This window comes from Mandrillus leucophaeus, unplaced genomic scaffold (genome assembly GCF_000951045.1).
Source record: "Mandrillus leucophaeus isolate KB7577 unplaced genomic scaffold, Mleu.le_1.0 Scaffold293, whole genome shotgun sequence".
NCBI classification, from domain to species: domain Eukaryota; kingdom Metazoa; phylum Chordata; class Mammalia; order Primates; family Cercopithecidae; genus Mandrillus; species Mandrillus leucophaeus.
Genome location: NW_012103065.1, coordinates 2,615,444 through 2,635,531, shown reverse-complemented (window position 1 = coordinate 2,635,531; position 20,088 = coordinate 2,615,444). Strand labels below are relative to the sequence as shown.

The 20,088-nt window shown below is 34.4% G+C and overlaps 1 pseudogene across 1 annotated transcript in view; it reads left to right on the top strand.

The window, feature by feature from the left end:
- LOC105543928 overlaps positions 1-17,357 on the top strand; it is a 35,506-nt pseudogene extending 18,149 nt beyond the window's left edge. The window contains exons 4-10 of the transcript XR_001006691.1: positions 563-685; positions 3,820-3,842; positions 5,024-5,169; positions 7,568-7,750; positions 10,971-11,062; positions 13,063-13,154; positions 16,097-17,357. The product of XR_001006691.1 is annotated as a keratin, type I cytoskeletal 18-like (transcript). The remainder of the gene's footprint in view (positions 1-562; positions 686-3,819; positions 3,843-5,023; positions 5,170-7,567; positions 7,751-10,970; positions 11,063-13,062; positions 13,155-16,096) is intronic.
- The last annotated feature ends 2,731 nt before the right edge of the window (positions 17,358-20,088 follow it).

Here is a 20,088-nt window from a genome sequence, read left to right as displayed (position 1 = left end):
TCATGCCTGTAATCCCAGTACTTTGGGAGGCCAAGGCAGGCGGATCACAAGGTCAGGAGATCGAGACCATCCTGGCTAACACGGTGAAACCGTGTCTCCACTAAAAATACAAAAAATTAGCTGGGCATGGTGGCAGGTGCCTGGAGTTCCAGCTACTTGGGAAGCTGATGCAGGAGAATGGCGTGAACCTGGGAGGCGGAGCTTGCAGTGAGCTGAGATCACACCACTGCACTCCAGCCTGGGCGACAAAGTGAGACTCCGTTAAAAGAAAAAAACAAAAAGCTTTTAACAACTTACCTTAGAAAACTGTAAAGGGTTGTTCAGTTCTATTTAAAAAATAGCAAATATTTTGGTTATGTTCATAGGCTAAACAACCATATTGTTTTTCCTTTATTCTGATAATGTCAGTGGTTCTAATGCTAGTAGATCATAAAGAAAAACTGAAATTAATCAGTGTGAAAATAGATAACTTTCTATATATTTGCCCCAGTATCATGTCTTAATGATCTTCCATGCCTTCTCATTTATTCAGTCTTGAGTAATACATATTTTATTTTTCTAGTACACCATTGAGACACAGTTATCTGGACCAAAGAAAGGAGCAAACTCTTTTGGAGTGGATCCTATAAGTGGTGTTGTTAGTGTAAGAGGTGAAGATCCCCTGGATTTTGATGCTGGATATCATGTAATTAAAATGTGTATTTATTTTTCCATGCAGAATGAAACAGAATTTGTGTCACTTTGAGTTCTTCATGAAAAATTAGACACCTTGTTATTTTAAAGGAAGATTAATATTTTGTGTCATTCATTTGTGAGGATTTCTGCAGTTAACCAAAAGCCTACATTCAATCTTTATGGTTATTGGAAATATAGAGATTATGTCTTAACATTTTAGTTCTACCAAAAAAAGTTTATGAAAAAAACAATTAAGTGTCATTTTAATCCGGGAAAACCAAATCAGTAAATCAGTACAATGTAAATCTTTCTGAACATCAAAGAAATGAAAGAAACTTAAATCAGTCAAGTTTTCATGTTGAAACTATTATGATTCATATACCCTACCCCATTTAGAGTGTTAACTCACTTAAGTAGCCAAGGTAAGGTTGGGCATAAACCTTATAGGTGAATTTGAAACTAACATGGTAAGAAAGAACAGTATATGGTATTTACATGAGAAATATAAGTTAAGGAAAGTATTCAAGAATGATTTTTCTGAGTGGAAAATGAATGATATGTAAGTATGAACAACTGACTGGAAAGAAACCAGCTACTGAAGATATTCTGTCCACATGGAAATGAAGTGGGTAGTTCGATAAATAAAGGTTGGTATTATTGTGATCATAAAATAATGTTTTACAACACTGTAAAAAAATTTCTATTTTCAGAAGTGTCTTCAAATTTACTATTTCTATTGAAATAGTAAATTGAGAAAATAGGTAATTGAGAAAATAGGAAGAAGGGGAAAATGCGAGAGATTAGAGTAAAAATAGAGAATTTGCTGCTGATAAGATAATTTGAGGGAAGAGTTAATAGTTAAAAATCTTAACTTTCTGGCCTGAAAGAACATAAGAAAGTCAATGAATTCTATTTAAATTTCAATTTGATGTGTTGTATGTCAGAGGATGGTGGAGAGGCCAATGATACATACCTTTTAAGCAGCTTGAGTATTAGGACTACAATATGAGATAGGTTAGATGGAAGATAAATGGACATCATGCATATAAACCGTTCAGCTCCACATCTCTGATTCTTTCTGGGCCTCTTCACTTCCTGCCTTGACCAACATTCAACCTATCTCCTACTAAGTCCTTTAAGATCACTTTCATCTTTCCACTGCATAACTCATCGATTCATTATATGACATCTGACATGTAATTACCTATCCAAGGGACTGAAGTTTGGTACAATCACTGTCAGCCCTTTCCTCAGCATGGAGTCTTATACACTGTAGAGTTTTATTGAATATCTGCTCAAAAAGGGTTTTTAGTGGATACTTACTGCCTCAGTGGTGTTTGGTTTTTGTTTTTGTTTTCAAAAGGGCATTTCCTGATATGAATAAATGGTTTCTAAGGGGTGAGATGGGTGACAGGCTGAGGAGAAGAATATTCAATGTTTGATGACATTCTCAACTGTTCAGAAATTCCTTGTGTCATAGATCCCAAAGAGTAGCCCATCTTCCTATTTCTGGGGTTTAGCATCAAACAGCTTGCTTTGTCAATAGTTTCAGTGCACTGGATGAGGCATATAACCAAGCTACACAGACTTTTGAGTGAAATTTAATGGCATATGAAATGAAGCAACTTATAATGAATCTAAGAAAGATAAGTAAATGCAAGTAAGAAATCGCTTGTATTTCTTTTAGCTAATGAGAAGAAAAATAAGAATCTAGTTGGAGAAAACAAAACAAAAACCTAACAGGATGCATATTGTGAAACTATATATGTATTACAAAGTAGCATTTTGTAAAGTTTTAAAAAACTCTTTTCCAGGTTTTCCACCTTGTACTGAAAGCAACAGATACAACAGGTCTTTTCTGTCAAGGAACACTAATTATCTTGATTGAAACATAAATGATGAGAAGCCTCAATTTGAGTAAGCATATTTATTTCAAGGTATATATATAGGAGAATGGTTAAAATAAACTTTTCACATATACAGTCGGCCCTTGGTGTCTGTGGGGCATGCATTCCAGGACTCCCCTGAATACCAAAAGCTATGGATGCTCAAGAATCTTTTATAATGTTGTATTATTTTCTTTTTCTTTTCTTTCTTTTTTTTTTTTTTTAAGACAGTCTCACTCTGTCACCCAGGCTGGAGTGCAGTGACGCAATCTTGGCTTACTGCAACCTCCACCTCCTGGGTTTAAGCAATTGCCTCAGCCTCCTGAGTGGAGTAGCTGGGACTACAGGTGTGCGCCACCACGCCCAGCTAATTTTTGTATTTTTAGTAGAGCTGGGGTTTCACCATGTTGGCCAGGCTGGTCTTGAACTCCTGACCTCAAATGATCCAATCCACCCACCTCGGCCTCCCAAAGTGCTGGGATTATAGGTGTGAGACACCATGCTGGTAGTTTTATTTTCATATAACCTATGCACATCCTCTTGTATACTTTAAATCATCTCTAGATTACTTATAATACCTAATATAGTATAAATGCTGTGTAAGTAGTTGTTATACCGTATTTAGGGAATATTTTTGTCCCCATGGTTGGTTAAATCTATGAATATAAAACCCATGGATACCAAGGACGACCGTGTTATAAATAATGATAATAAAGATTATGTAGCTACACAAATTTTTTTTGATGTTGTTAAAACATATGACTATGTATCAATGATTAAGGTATACACTGATAATAAGTAAAATATGTATTAGAAAATACTGGAAAGCAAATTTAGAAGTTACCAACATTGTAATATGGTAAAAGATCTTGGTGTATCTTCTTTTCCTTTCCTGAAGATTATTGACAGTTGCTATGTTGCTTTTTAATAATTACATTAATTTTAAATAAAAAGAAAGGTAGACCTTAAGCTTACAGCCTTTAATTTAAAATATTTTACTTTCATACTCTGGAAGCATAGTTGTAGCATTCAAAACTGTTTGCAGATAATGAACGCAATGAATATTAGATGTTTTTCTATACTTCAAAATGTAGTAATGAAATGTATTACTGCAATCTAAGAGGAATCAAATACTTCTTAGATTATGAAAGGGAAAAAGAAAAATAGTTTTCAAGTTACTTTCCTTATATCACTAAGTTATATCTCTACAGATGACTAAGGAGAATAATTCATTGTTTGATTCCCCAACTTATTTAAGTTATATTATCTGAACAACTTAAGGTAATTTGGAGCTTAGTTTATCCTTTATTTGTGTGAATCACTTTCCTGACTGTGTTTGTAGTAGAGTCACCATCAACTTTTTAGAAAAATTTTCTGCTGCCTTCATGTCTTCAATAAGCATGAACTTACTGATTTTACTTTTTAGTAGAATTTAATGTTAGATATTATAAACAATACAAAAATTATCAAAATGCTGCCCTCAACTACCTTTTTCCATCTCTCAAGTGAAATTGCATGTTAAGTAACAATTAATGAAGAGAAATATTTAATGTGGTCCAGAATATAAATATTATAATTTACATTATATTGTGGCACAAACGAGAAAACACTCTGTAGAGAAGAAACCACATTAGATTACTGCGATCAAGAAGGTTGCTCAAGGGATGGCATCACTCACTTTTCCTTTGAAATTACATTCCTTTGAGGACTTCCTTGAACCTCTCTTCTATCCCCAGAATTAGTTTTCTCTCTTTTTTAAGTTTGCAGCAAATTGACAGCATCTATTACCTAGTAATATAGCTGTTTATCCTTGTGTTTCCCGTTAGCAGTGAGATCTGAACAAGGGCTAACACTTAGTCATATGTGCATTAACTGGAGTGACACATGGTAGGTTATCAATAAATGTCTGATGCCTGAATGAAAGGCTGAATAAGAACTAAATGTAACTTTCAGAAATGTTTTGGAAATTGATCAAGGACTTTTACATACAACTTGAAGAGGTTAAGCAATATATTTACAAGAACTTTCTGGAAACTTGCCCTAGTAGGTGGTGACTTTGGACAGAATTTCATCATATCAGATAACAAGATGCAAACGAATATATTTAGTCCTTTATGTTCAGTTGCCAATTATTCCATGCATTGAATATCTGGAATAATGGAGGTGCCCTGTTCCAATTGTTTTTCATTTTCCATCTCTTTTATGCCATGTCTTTGACGTGCATAGTGCTAGAGACTATATGATTAAAAAATAATGCTTTTGCAAAAAGCTAAATAACTTTGTGCCACAAATGGATTTGTTCAACATTTGAATAGCTTTGGGACTTGTTAAATTCTTGACAAGAGAAAGGTGATATGATAAATCCAAAAGATTATTTCCAGGTTATCGTAACTTGGCAATTATGTGTGTAAGAATTCTCAAATTTGCATCCTCAAAATTTTTTATTGCCATTTTTTCTTAAGGCCATTTCCTTTGGATTCTATTAATGTGACTGAGAAGAAATGTGTTGGAGAAATTATAGCAAGAGTAAAAGCAACAGATCGAGATGAAGATAGCAGTATCATTTATTCCTTTAAGACTCAGCAGAAAATGTTTGGTTTGGACCCCTGTAAGTTTTAAATAAATACTTTTAGCCTATGTTGGCTAAACATTCACTATCTAATCTCTACAATTCCATTAGATCTTAGGCTGGTAAAACTGCCCTTTCAAAATTAAATTAAATATGAAGAATAAAACATTCCCCAAACATGTGGTATTTGACAGTTGCTGTTTTCCTGTTTCTGAAAATGACATTCTTGTGAAATAATGGGTGATGTAATACCTTGCTTTTATAACTGGCTATCATTTTTCAGAGGCACTCAATACAAATGCTCTGTGCATCCGTATAAATTATAGGATGAAATGTCATGTCTATCTTTTCAATTTGATTTGAGAAAATTGGGACTTTTCCAGAATGCCTAAGTTTTGGATATTTGTTAGGAACAGATTTCTGCCTGTGTGAATAGGATTGCTGTTCTGAAATATTTCTATCTTATGGGTTGTCACACTAGCTGGTTTTATCAATCAGGGTACAACCAGAGAAAAATAACCACTAAGAGTACACTGTAGGCTGGGCACAGTGGCTCATGCCTGTCATCCCAGCATTTTGGTAGGCCGAGCGGGTGGATCACGAGGTCAAGAAATTTGAGACCATCCTGGCCAACATGATGAAACTCCGTCTGTACTAAAAACACAAAAATTAGCTGGGCATGGTGGTGGGCGCCTGTAGTCCCAGCTACTCTCAGGAGGCTGAGACAGGAGAATCACTTGAACCCGGAAGGTGGAGGTTGCAGTGAGCCAAGATTGCGCCACTGCACTCCAGCCTGGGTGACAGAATGAAACTTCATGTCATAGAAAAAAGAAGAAAAAAAAAAAAAGTACACTGTAGCAGTGAGTTAAGTAGTCTCTGTAAGACTTTGTGTCTGATGCTGAAGCTTTCACCCCTCAAGCAGGAAGTAAGGAAGAGAAGATGCATACAAAGTTGGGAAGGTTAAGGGTAGTCTGGAACACACAAGCATGTGCTGGGCCCCATAAGAATGAATTGAAACCCATGTTAGTTCTTTGTGCTTCTGACCTTGCTTGTGTGGGTGTTCTGAAGAAACTGAGCCTTTCATCACAGGGCTGAGTATACAGACCTGTTCTAGGAGTCAGGGAAGCTGAAAGAAGATCCAGCAGTAGGTCAAGCAGTTTCAGATTTAGCTGAAGCTAGTTCACACCAACAATAACACAGCAGATCAACAAAAATATGCATAACAAACAAAATGGCTGCTGCTACCCTTCTACCCTCCAAGTTGGCCAAGAATTTCCCTGTGTCTCACCAAACTGACACACACACACAAAATAGAATTCTGAGAAATACAGTTTGGCTTAGCAAATGTGGCACATTACAAAGCCATCATACTAATCATTCAATATTTAAGATAATTTATTTGAATCCTGAAAGTTGTTGGCAACTTATGCATTTAACTTCAAGATCCAAATACCAGTGGGAGAAGAAGTCCATTATTAAATAATGATGTACTAGCTAGAGAAAATTTAGAAGAGATTCCATAAGGCCTTGTGGAAATTATGAAGATATTCAGGATAGGGTCAAGGTAGAAGATTTTTGAACAAGAAAGAAGAAATTCTGGGAGGGAAGATAGGTGATGGTACCAGAAATAAAGAGTCACTTCTGTTGCTGCCATTTTTTTTTTTATAAGTTTGACGTTTGAGCTCATTTTTCATTTTTGTACACAATAAAATTGAGTTAAGATAGAAGGCAGAAGCAATGAATGATTAAGATTTTAATATGGTTTGACGAATTTTTCAGGCTCAAAAACATCATTTATTGTTGTAAATAAAGTAAAATATTCTGGTTTGTGTTTGATATTTTTTAAGTAGGAATGCTATCTATGCTTAGTAAATGAATGATAATTTAGAAACTTGAAGAAAAATATGATGCAACCATTTTTAATATTTAATTATATTTACAATGTAAACATAAACAGAAGCTTTTTTTTATTGTATTTTATTTTTTGAGACAGAATCTCGCTCTGTCACTCAGGCTGGAGTGCAGTGGTGCAATCTTGGCTCACTACAACCTCCGCCTCCCAGTTTAAGCAATTCTCTTGCCTCAGTCTCCCAAGTAACTGGGACTACAGTCATGTGCCACCATGCCCTGCTAATTTTTGTATTTTTAGTAGAGATGGGTTTCACCATGCTGGTCAGGCTGGTCTTGAACTCCTGACCTCATGATCTGCCCGCCTTAGCCTCCCAAGGTGCTGGGATTACAGGTGTGAGCCACCTCACCCAACAGAAGCTTTTAAGAAAGTATTTCCAATGGACGTAGAATTGCTAAATATTGCTTTTCTCGTGTATGAAAGAAGTATACTGTTAAGTGAATTAAAACATCATTAATATAAATAAGTTAACATAGACTTAATTATCAAGTTTGGTCATTTTTCTTCATTTTATTTACTTTTTATTAGCCACAGGAACAATCACTCTTCTTCAGCCTTTGAATCTTGACAACCCAAGTAACTCCAAAATCTACTCTTTGGAAATTGAGGCAACAGATAATGGGAATAATACCAGCAGCTATATGTTTACAGTTTTTGTGGAGAATGTAGATGATCCTATTTCCTGTGATCCAAGTTTTTCTACAGGAACAGGTATAATACAAGTCAATTTTATTGATAAAATTCATGAGACAATAATAAAATTTAAAAATATAACTTGGAATTATAGTTTAAGCTTTCTAGTTTTATAAATGGGAAGTAAATAAAAGCAAAGTGAGAGACATAGCATGTTCCTACAAAGAAAAAAAAATAAAGTTACTATAATTCAAATTTGAATTCAAATTATCATTTCTGTGTGTGGTAGATAGGGATAGGAGTAATGACAAAATTATTCTGAGTGTATCTGTAACATATGGATTGATATGTAGGCTCACAATTTATCAAACATAAAAATCTAAACAGTAAAATATAATTTTCACCTCCTAAATTGGCCAAAATATGAAAATAATAGGAAAAAATTCAGCATTGGCTAGGATATACAGAAATTATCACTTTCATAAAGTGGGATTTTAGAATAACCACCTAGAATACTATTTCATAAACAGTTATTTTAAAAATGATTATAATCTGTAGATGAGTATTTCTCCCTGAATTCTTCTTTAGAGACATATTGGAGATATAATCAAGATTTATGTTCAAAGTTTGTAATAGTATAAGGTTTGAAATAACCAAAATGTCTAAGAATAAGAAATTGATTAAAAGAAACTATGTCCATTTGATGAATTGCTATCTAACCATTAAAGATTATCTTCAAAAAATAATAAGCATGAAATGATACATGATAACAAACTATAAACGCATTTCCTTTAATTTGGTGTATATAATAATGTATATACCACATATAAATAATTATAAACATATATACCATTTGTATATAATCATTTATTTTTGTATGATTATAATAAATTATTCTTTTCCAAGATTTTAGTAAACATGCTCCACTATTAATTTTTAATGTTTCTTAAATTAAAAATTCTACGTGTATTTATAAAATTTCAGCCTCTTAAGTGTCATCATTACTCCTAGTAGTATGTAGTTATTTCATCTGCTATACTTGCCTCCAAAAATACTTGCTTAAAATAAGTTTTCAGTTGTACAAACTATAATAGATTTAAAGTAATATATAGAGGTAGCTTTCAGTATGATTACAATAGACATAGTCCTGAAAAGTTTGATAAATTAAGTGTTTGTAAATCAAATTTTATTCTTTTACTTACCTCATAAAAGAAAGCATGCATCATCTATTGGAATCAGCGTGTCTTTGTGTATAAAATGATAAAATATACTATTATACTTTGTGTCAAACCAATCATAACCTCATATACTGTTCCCTAACCTCACTCTTACGTGTATTTGTGTTTTTCATGAGGACCTAAAAACACAATCTTTAAAACATTTGAATATATTTGAGGCCTTGCACATGATTGGATCTCAGAAAACATAGATTGGCTTGATTTAATTTTGGCTGGTTCCACTGGATCTCAACAATTATATCTGCTCTATTAGTTAGTCTTTTCATTTTTTTCTCTCCGTTTATTTCTAACTTTATTTGCTCATCTACCATAAAGACTTTACTCCTTCTACCTTCTTTGTTTTACTGCTTTTCCTTCTGTATTTCTATTAAAAGAAACTACCCAACTAATTGGGAGGCAATAAGACAAAAAAGAAGTTGAGGGCAAGTGGAACAAGGCAAACTTCATTAAAATAGTCTCTTTTTTGTTTTGTTTTTCCTGGATGCCCATTCATTGCTGCTCTATCTATGTCTTACCACCAGAATTATCTCTTCTCAATCTTCAGAAACATCATCTTTTTGGAAACCCAAAAGTTCCAAAACGCACAGCACACAGATTTCTTACTTTGAATCAGAACATATCTTCTGATATACATAATATTAAACTTATCTAAAAATAGAAGTTTATATTAAAGAAATTTGTTCACAGAAAATAAATTTAACCAAGAAAAGTCTCCTAGGTGAGCCTTGGCAATGTACCAATGAATGGGTTTGGTGTTTGTGAAGATATGATCTTTTGGACCACTTTGAAACAATTTAGTTGATGTTCTTTGTAATTTCCTTTCAGTCTTCCAAAATTATAGTAAACTTTAAAAAGATACACATGGATCTCAAGAAGGTCATTTTGACCCGATTTCTACCACAAGTTTGGCTAAACCAGCATAAACTGCTAGGGAAGCATCAAGATCGGGATGTCTTTCTCTTCCATCATCTGGGCTGTGGGTCTTGGGACATAAGAGAAGAGAGGACAAGAAGTCACTTTCTGTTTAAAGTAGGGCAACTCTGTGGGTCTCTGTGACCAACAATTACCAAAGAAAAGACATTGCCATGATTTTCAAGCTGCTGATTTGGCACACACATATTCAAATCATTTACTGGGTTTAATTATCCAGTTGCTATAATTAACCAGAACAAATCACTAAATTAGAGAATCTGCCTACATGTGTTCAGTTTGAAACAAAGGTTCAAAATAAGCAACTCCTAATCACACCAATCTTTTCTAAGGATATTATTCTATAATATCCTTAGAAAGTCAAACAATATGAGACCTTTACAGGACTACCCAGACTAGATTGTGATACAGTATTCACTGGATTTGGTATCCAAGATTCAGCTGCACAGTAAACAGTAAGCCTTTTTTCTTTTAAAAGAAGTATTTGTAGAATCACGTAACAGGTAAAGAAACTCTCAGTAGTCTAAATGTGCATTTATGTTATTTGATTTTGGGATTACACAGAATCATGGTAACATTGGAAGGAGGATGAGGAGCTGTGGTTGGAAAAAGGCAAGTAGCATTTGTTGAGCATTTGCGAGATGTGTTATGTATAGTATTTTAATCTCCAGAACTACTCTAAGATTGGAGATGTACTTTATCCCCATTGTACAGGTGAGAATAGTGATGGAGCAGGAATTCAAGCGCATTTCTTCTTGTCTTCACAGGCTGTGCTCTATTTTTTTGTACATGATTGTGAAAGGAGACAAAAAGCTTCAATATCCTAATATAAAATAGTAAAAGTAGAAATCGTATCTTAGTGACCATTGACTTTGAGCAATTATATCCCATTCCATATAGTAGCCCAAAGTTCAAATGCAGGAATATGAACCTGAACTATGATGGCTCTTTTAAATGTTGATGTTAATGGGAGTAAGTATTTGTAGGGGTTTTTTTTTCTCTGAAACAAATATGAAGAAGACCGTTTTAAGGAAAATACAGCATGGTAATTTATGGTACCATCATGAAGCAAGAAGTGAAAGAAAGACATTTGAATTTAAATTATTGTTTATGATTGTGTAATTGTATAGGTGTTTCAGTGTCTGTTCCTGAAAATATTCCTGCATCTACTTTTATATATATGATTCTTTCAAGAGATCCACATCTAGGACAGGAAGTTGAAGTAAGTTTTTTTTTTTTAATTTTCATCTATTTATTTTTGCCCAACTTGGATGAAAAAAAAAAAAACCAAAAGAGTGCTCAATTTTTAATGTACAAAATATTATCTTGCCAGGCTGTTAATTAAAGTGTTCTTCATATGTATGGTAGTCACTGAAGTGAGAGAGGAGACTTAAACCTTTCGATGTAGTAACATAGAATTAAAATGCTCTGGCTTTAAAATGAAAGCAACAGATATCAAATGGTCTGAAAGCATTGTGAAAAACTAGAGCTTACATCTATTGGCATTTATCTGATGACATTTACGAGCATAAATAGAATGTTCTTTCATTGTTCATTGCCTTTTATTCATCCCAATCAGGCATATTTTCTTTACTATACATACAATGTGAGTAAAGGATATTTTAGGTCTTCATATTAATTCTAGTTTTAGCAATAATTCATAAAGAGGAGAGAATAAATTTTAGATGATAAAATGGTTACAGCTTAAGTGGGAGTAAAGAAGAAATTTAAGGTTATTCATCACTGTATACTGTCTCAGAAATATTTCTGGTATACATATGACCGATAATCTAATTATATTTGTAAGAAAAAAATTGTTTATTGATGGTGCAATATATAATAAATCTGATTAATATACTGCAATACTCTGCCCTAAATTTAGTGAGTCAAATTCTCCATAGAAGAGACTAACTTTTTTTCTGTTTGTTCATGCTTGCTATAGTGATACACTTACAAATATCACTTGGGAATATGGTTGAAACTAAAAAGTTTGGGAGAAAGCTCTGTGGAGAATTTAGTCTATATATAATTTTTCTGGTTACCTGATTATAATGAGATATTGATTAATACACTTGATTACATTTTTTGCTCATGTGAATTTCAGACTGAGGACAGACGACAACACAGGAACAATGTAATTCCTGGTATACCAGGCTCAGCTCATCTATTTGTGTGAATGTGTTAGTGTGTGTGTTGGGAGGATAGAGTCAGAATATTGGGGTATGTGGATGTGTGCATTTAAACTAGAATATGTCCATATGTGTGGTGGATGGGTGTCTACAATAGTATCAGTTATATTTATGTGTCTACGTGCATAGCTTCCATTACCAAAAATTAATGTAATATCTGGATTTTATTGTAAAAGTCATTAGGAAAGAGAAAACAAAAATTTGGAAAATGATGATTAACCATAATGTGAAAAACAAAGAGATTATTTTCATAAGGATATTTAAGAGGATTTTAGTCTAATATAAGCCAACTTTGGTTGTTCGCTTACAGGCAAATGAAAGATGGTTAATATGACCATCAAAATGGCTATTATGCATTTTTTGGAAATGGCATTGGGTATCAGATCTCCCAGGTTTTATTGGGGTTTTTTTATGGGCTGGAATCTGGATGTAAGTGTTTACAGTATAATTTCTTTATGAAATCCTTTTCAAAATCTTTAATATTTGTTTTGATAACAATGGAGAGAAACATGCCGATGCCCATAAAAGTAATAGCTTTGTGCAAGGCAATATTTTATTTTTGCCATACAGAAAATCAATTCAGAGATGAAATCAAATGGCTTTTTCCAAATAATTTGGTGCCTCCTTTAGATATACTTCCTCCTTTAGATATACTTCCTCCTTTAGATATCCTCTTTTAGATATATTCAAGAGGGAACAGCTTTTTTTTTATATTGGAAAAATCTATAAATGCAACACTTGAAAGTAAACTATGAAATTATTGAAAACTATTCACCAAAAATGCTCTAATATTTTAGTATAAAATGCATTGGAAAAAAATACAACTAAAATGTGAAAGAATATGTAGATTATTTTTGAAGTCTGGAACTGAAAGTGAGTTCAGATTTTAATTTATAGGCACGGTCTTCACAAAATTTATTTTGGTTTACACCTTGCCAAATCATTTCATCAAAGCTGTCAGTTCAGGATTCATGCTTAATAATGTATTAACTATGTTTGTGTGTGTTGCAGTTTTTAATATTAAATTTTTCAGTTAATGCCACTGCCTACTTTGCTTTGGATTCACGTAATGGTGTCATTTCTAAAACCATTGAACCTCTTTTGGACTATGAAACAAATCCTAAGGTGAGACTAAATATAAAACAATGAATACCTTTAAATACCCTTCAATAAAATAATTTTTAAAAACTTATCTAAGTTGAAATAAAAAGTTTTCAAATTTATATAATTGCATTTTCATAGTCACCCAGATCAAGCAGAAATTCATTTTAAAAGAAAATAAATTTAGGCGCTTATGTGATTCATTATATGTACTTTTTCATTAGACCTTAGTTAAATATCATTTCAATCGTTGTGTGTGTTTCTGTGGGTGTGTATAAAAGTTGGAGAAGGGATTGTCTCCATATTCAACAGCATGGAACAGAGGCAATGTTCTGGGTAATTAACTAAAAGTACACTTCTTTAGTCTTGAATTATCTGAAAAAGTGCCTTTCTCTTTGGCTTTATGTGATTGTGGAGACCTGGTGTGGCCTTTTTTCCCTGCAATGTCCTGATCAAATTTGAAATTTGCGAATAATTGGAAAGAAGATTGAGGTATAAGGAGAAGAAAACACGTAACATATCATTTTTTCCTACCAAATCATCCTGGAAAATGAGACCATTTAAATGTCAAATGTTTTCCAGTTTCTTTAAGCAATTCTGGACATTTCCAGTAGTAGACTTATCAGGCTATTGTTGTTGTTGTGTTTATTTGTTTGTTTGTTTAACATCATCTTAACTAAAACATGACTTTCTAAACTGCAAATATTTTGACCAGAACTTATCTCACTATGTGAGAGTTAAAGAAATAAAAGAAAGAAAACAGCTATTTTTCCACGATATTTGGCTAGTTGCTTGTAAGAATACTTTTCACTCTGGTGTTATAGGATCGTTTCTCCTATAGTCAATTTTGTTGTTTTCCATTCACTCCTAAACAAATTGCCTTTTTTCTTTTTGTTTCTTTGTTCTCTCATACAAAGTTCAGGATTAACTTTATTTAGAAGGTGCATATTGACATTTTGATTTTATTTTTATTTTTCTGTATTTATTTTGTTGTTGCCCAGGCTGGAGTGCAATGGGGCAATCTCTGCTTACTGCAACCTCCGCCCCCCAGGTTCAAGTGATTCTCCTGCCTCAGCCTCCTGAGTTAGTGGGACTATGGGCACCTGCCGTCAGGCATGGCTAATTTTGTAGTGACAGGGTTTCGCCATGTTGGTCAGACTGGTCTCGCACTCCTAACCACAGGTGATCCACCCACCTCAGCCTCCCAAAGTGCTGTGATTACAGGTGTGAGCCACCGTGCCCAGCCAACATTTTGATTTTAATTGTACTTAATTCATAAATTATACTAGAGAGAACTGACATTTTTATCATCATAAACCTAGCAAATTCATGTATTTATTAAACACTTATTTGAATCCTTCAATAAGATTTTGTATTTTCTCTATAAAGTTCTTACACATCATATGTTTAACATTCCTTGAGTTTTATTGCAAATTCTTGTTTTCTAGTTGTTATTTGTGGTTTTATAGAAAACTATTGATCTTGTATCTTACTCATAAAAACAGCAAACTTGCTAAAATTTTACATTGATTCTAATAATTTTGAAGTGATCTTTTATTTTTCTGTGTTAACATTCATAAAATATCTGTGGAAAATTGCAGTTGTTCCTTTCTCTCTAATCTTTATAAAATTTTATTTATATTATCTATCTTATTTTTCTGATGAGGACTTCCAGAACAACGTTTCTTAGAAATGGTAATAGCAGGCATCTTTATCTTGTCATGATTTTAAAAGACATTGTTTAATTGTTTCAAACAACAGTGATTTTTACAGTAGCATTTTGGTGGGTAATCTTCCTTAAGTAAAGAAATTCTTTTTTTATTCCTAGTTTGTTTAGAGGTTTTATCAGAAATTCGATGTTGACTTTTATAATTTTTCTTCAACTACTCAGATGATTATATTGCTTATTTTCCCTTAATTTTTCAATGTTTTGAGATACTTTAATACTTTTTTTATTTTTATAGCATCCTTATGTTCTGACCTGTAACCAATCCCATATGAGATAGTCTTCAATATATAATGCTGAATTCAATTTACCAATCATTTAATTTTGATATTTGAGTCCTGATTTTTTACCTCTTCTCTGACTAAAGTTCATGGTGCTTTTTTTAAACTTATTTATTTCTTTGCTCCCCACCCATGAAGTCACCTTTAGAAGGTATACAAAATCTATTTGGACAGTTGAGAAATTGTCTGCTGGGCCTCAATAGGGCATCACTGGCCTCAGCAAGCTTACATGTTAATTTCATGCCTTGACAATTCTCACACCAAATATGTATGTATTGGTAGTATAATTAGTATAATCTTGATTACGAATTTCTTTCTGAACCCACGTGTGTGTGTGTCCGTCATATAATTTTATTTCAGTGGTATCCTAGAAGGATTGTGGCAAATTGTTTTACACTTACAACAACCTCTTCTAAAAGCAAACAAAAGCAAATGTTCACTGGTAAAATTTCACCGTTTTTTTTTTTTTTTTTGGTTTACATGTCAGTCTTCCCCACTGAAATGTGACTTCACCCATGGTAAGATTATTTATAATTCAGATCTTTTCTCTACTATTCTGCACAGTGCATCAGTAGTGGCCAAGAAGTATTTCTTGAATAAAAGCATGAACTCTAGCTACCAATTTTAAGTGCTTTGTAAAATGTAAAACACCAAGAAACAATAAATTCATTGGTTCAAAAACTTTGTATTTAATACCTTCTGTATGCAAAATGCTGTGTTTATACTCTTATCCCAACTACTACGCCACCACACACTTCATTTTTCTCCCATACTTTTTTCAAAACAAGCAATTTATACATTTTTCTCCTACTATTTTACTGAACAAATAGTTAATACATTTTTTTTTCTGGACAACACTTTAATTAAATGGTAATATGTTGTTGATTGTGCCAGATTTTAGTTAAATATTCCTTGTGATCTTCAGACTTTTTTTCAGCTATTTAAAATATACGCAAAAGGTCGGCAAAGCCTGAGTCCTGTGCAGGCGCCGGGGGCTCTGGTTCCTGGATCTCCGTGTACCGCTCCACCAGCTTCCGGGGCGGCATGGGGTCCGGGGGCCTGGCCTCAGGGATGGCCGGGGGTCTGGCAGGAATGGGAGGCATCCAGAACGAGAAGGAGACCATGCAAAGCCTGAACGACCGCCTGGCCTCTTACCTGGACAGAGTGAGGAGCCTGGAGACCGAGAACTGGAGGCTGGAGAGCAAAATCCGGGAGCACTTGGAGAAGAAGGGACCCCAGGTCAGAGACTGGAGCCATTACTTTAAGATCATCGAGGACCTGAGGGCTCAGATCTTCGCAAATACTGTGGACAATGCCCGCATCGTTCTGCAGATTGACAATGCCCCTCTTGCTGCTGATGACTTTAGAGTCAAGTATGAGACCGAGCTGGCCATGCGCCAGTCTGTGGAGAACGACATCCATGGGCTCTGCACGGTCATTGATGACACCAATGTCACTCGACTGCAGCTAGAGACAGATCGAGGCTCTCAAGGAGGAGCTGCTCTTCATGAAGAAGAACCATGAGGAGGAAGTAAAAGGCCTACAAGCCCAGATTGCCAGCTCTGGGTTGACCGTGGAGGTAGATGCCCCCAAATCTCAGGACCTCGCCAAGCTCATGGCAGACATCCGGGCCCAATATGACGAGCTGGCTCGGAAGAACCGAGAGGAGCTAGACAAGTACTGGTCTCAGCAGATTGAGGAGAGCACCACAGTGGTCACCACACAGTCTGCGGAGGTTGGAGCTCTGAGACGACGCTCACAGAGCTGAGACGTACAGTCCAGTCATTGGAGATCGACCTGGACTCCATGAGAAATCTGAAGGCCAGCTTGGAGAACAGCCTGAGGGAGGTGGAGGCCCGCTATGCCCTACAGATGGAGCAGCTCAATGGGATCCTGCTGCACCTGGAGTCAGAGCTGGCACAGACCCGGGCAGAGGGCCAGCGACAGGCCCAGGAGTATGAGGCCCTGCTGAACATCAAGGTCAAGCTGGAAGCTGAGATCGCCACCTACCGCCGCCTGCTGGAAGATGGCGAGGAATTCAATCTTGGTGATGCCTTGGACAGCAACAACTCCATGCAAACCATCCAAAAGACCACCATCCGCCGGATAGTGGATGGCAAAGTGGTGTCTGAGACCAAGGACACCAAAGTTCTGAGGCATTAAGCCAGCAGAAGCAGGATACCCTTTGGGGAGCAGGAGGCCAATAAAAAGTTCAGAGTTAAAAAATAAATAAATAAAAGAAAATAAAATAAAATATACGCAAAATAGAAGTTTCAATAATGTATAATCTCATAGGATTAAATATAATTTGGAGTTATTTTTCTTTATAAATATGATCTGCTTATTGGCCATAGAATTACATTTAATAAAACAAAATTAAAATCATTATTTGACTTCATCACACTTATTCGTGATTACCTTGTTAGACCACATTTCTTCATTATTTGAGGCATTGTCATATCATCTCTTCAAATGAAGCGTTAGATTTTTTAAGGGTTCTAAGGTATTTGTGTTCTTTCTAATTTTTCCAAAAGTAAGATAGTTCTTTAGTTGCACGGATTAGTTTTTCCTAAACAATAAAACTTACTCTTTTATTTTGGTACTTCTACAAATTTAAATCTGATATGTATGCCCAAACCGAACATTGGAAAATATGATCTAAGTTACATGAAAATTGGAAGCATAATTGCAGAAATCTGTACAAAGGTACAAAAGATACTCTTTTTGACAAATGGCCTTATAGTGTTTGGGGAGTGGGTCTACATTCTTATGCTTCCAATTTTCTAAAGTGTTTTTCAATTTTATTTTTAAAGTATTTTTTATGTAAAGGGAAATTAATTGCTTTTTTTTTTTTTTTTTTTGAGATGGAGTTTCACTCTTTATTGCCCAGGTTGGAGTGCAGTGGCGTGATCTCAGCTCACTGCAACTTCTGCCTCCCAGATTCAAGTGATTCTCCTGTCTCAACCTCCTGAGGAGCTGGGACTACAGTCACCCGCAACCACACCTGGCTAATTTTTGTATTTTTAGTAGAGATGGGGTTTCACCATGTTGGCCATTCTGTTCTCGAACTCCTGACCCCCGGTGATCTGCCCGCCTCAGCTTCCCAAAGTGTTGGGATTACAGGCATGAGCCACTGCACCCGGCCAAAACTGCATATTTTAAGCACTTTATAAAAACCCACATTCTATCTTCTCTTATTTATTTTAGCATTTCCATTTAGTGATTGCTGTGAGAAATAGGGAAAACCAGTCTTTGGAGTTATGCATTGGCACCATCAGTATCAACGTCCAGCATGTCAATGATGAGAGTCCTGTTCTTGTGTAAGCAATGAGTAATCTAAATATTTAATTGATAAGATTAAGCCACAGAAATTTTTCTTATAGCAGGATAAAGACCAGTGTTTGGCTATTGTTTCCACTGTTAATTTTTTTTTAAATGTTTTAAATGATCTAGAAAGTAAACCTCGATGAGTTGTATTTTATTGTTCTTTTTACATGCACTGGAAGCCAAGTCATTGATATTTTGCTCCTGAAACTACAGAAGAGAATCAGTATTTTTTTGGTGGAATAATCCAAAGCTTCATATTTTTCTGGTATTTATTTTTAATAATAAAAATATTATAGAAAATGTACATTGATATGTTCATATTGCAAAGTCAATGTAGGTATTCAAGAGAATTTGTGTAATAAGCACTTGCTGATATGGACATATGCCCAAACACAAAGATAATGAAAATCATTGCAAAAACATTTGTAGTATTTTGTAATCTGGAATAAAGTACAATTTACCAATCAGTAGAAGGACTTGAAAAATGATACAGGTAAAAGAAACTTTTAGGTTCTTTTCATAAAATGTAAACATTCTCTAATAGATTTAATAATGTAAAATGAAAAAACATTAAGAAGGCCAGACCTGAAACTGTTACATGATATATATTATATGAAATTTAAAATATTTGCTGTGTAACATAGATGAAGAGACATTTGTTTATAGTGATTGATAAAAAACATCATTTGGTCCCACAGATCTGTACCAGATGCACCTATAAATATTTATGAAAATCTCTCTGTTGGAACAAAGCTGGTCACGTTGACAGCGACTGATCGAGACATAGGGGACTCAGTACATTATGAGCTTATAGGGACACAAAAAGAATTTTCTATAAATGAAGGTAAATCATAATTTTATGGAGAATGATTTTATAAAATATATTAAACAGTGTTTTTTAACTAGTGAAAAATAAACCTGCTTATCATTATATTAAGATGAAACAATCTTTAAAATATTTACCAGCATATTTAGCATATTTTCATGAGGTAGAAATGATTATTTCTTCCTTCTCAGAAGTATGGAAATGGTTGGTATAATCTGGCTGCTACAAGAAGCTCCCAAACAATTCAAACTCACAATAGCATTCCCTGGGATTTTATTGTGTGATTATTTGTTTTCTTGAGGACTAAGTTTTCCTATGGAAACCAGAGCAGTCGTAAACATAAAATGAATATTTATTATATATCATATATATAATAACTTTGCATACATAATAACCCCTTTGGGTTTTTACTTTCCTAATTCTCACATAACATGATGCCTGGGAAATATTTTAATTTATCCAAGCTCATGCAGCCAATTTCTGTGGCAGAATCTGCACTTAAATTCAATCTGCTGGATTTTGATGTTTGTAACTCTAACTACCTTCCACATGGCCAAAAGTTTGGAGTTTCTAGCCCTAACGACATAAATATAAAACAAGAAGAGGAAGAAAAGAAAGATGTCTTCTCTTTTTAAGAAGTGATGTACATTTTCACACATGGAAAGAGCTGGGTTAAACACAAACCATCTATCATATCAGCCAAAAGAGCTCCTGGTAGAGAGCCAGAATCTGAGAGGGACAGGGAAGATGACTTGTGGAGAGAAGGTTCGGTGTGTCACAAGTTAAGGGGGGAATATA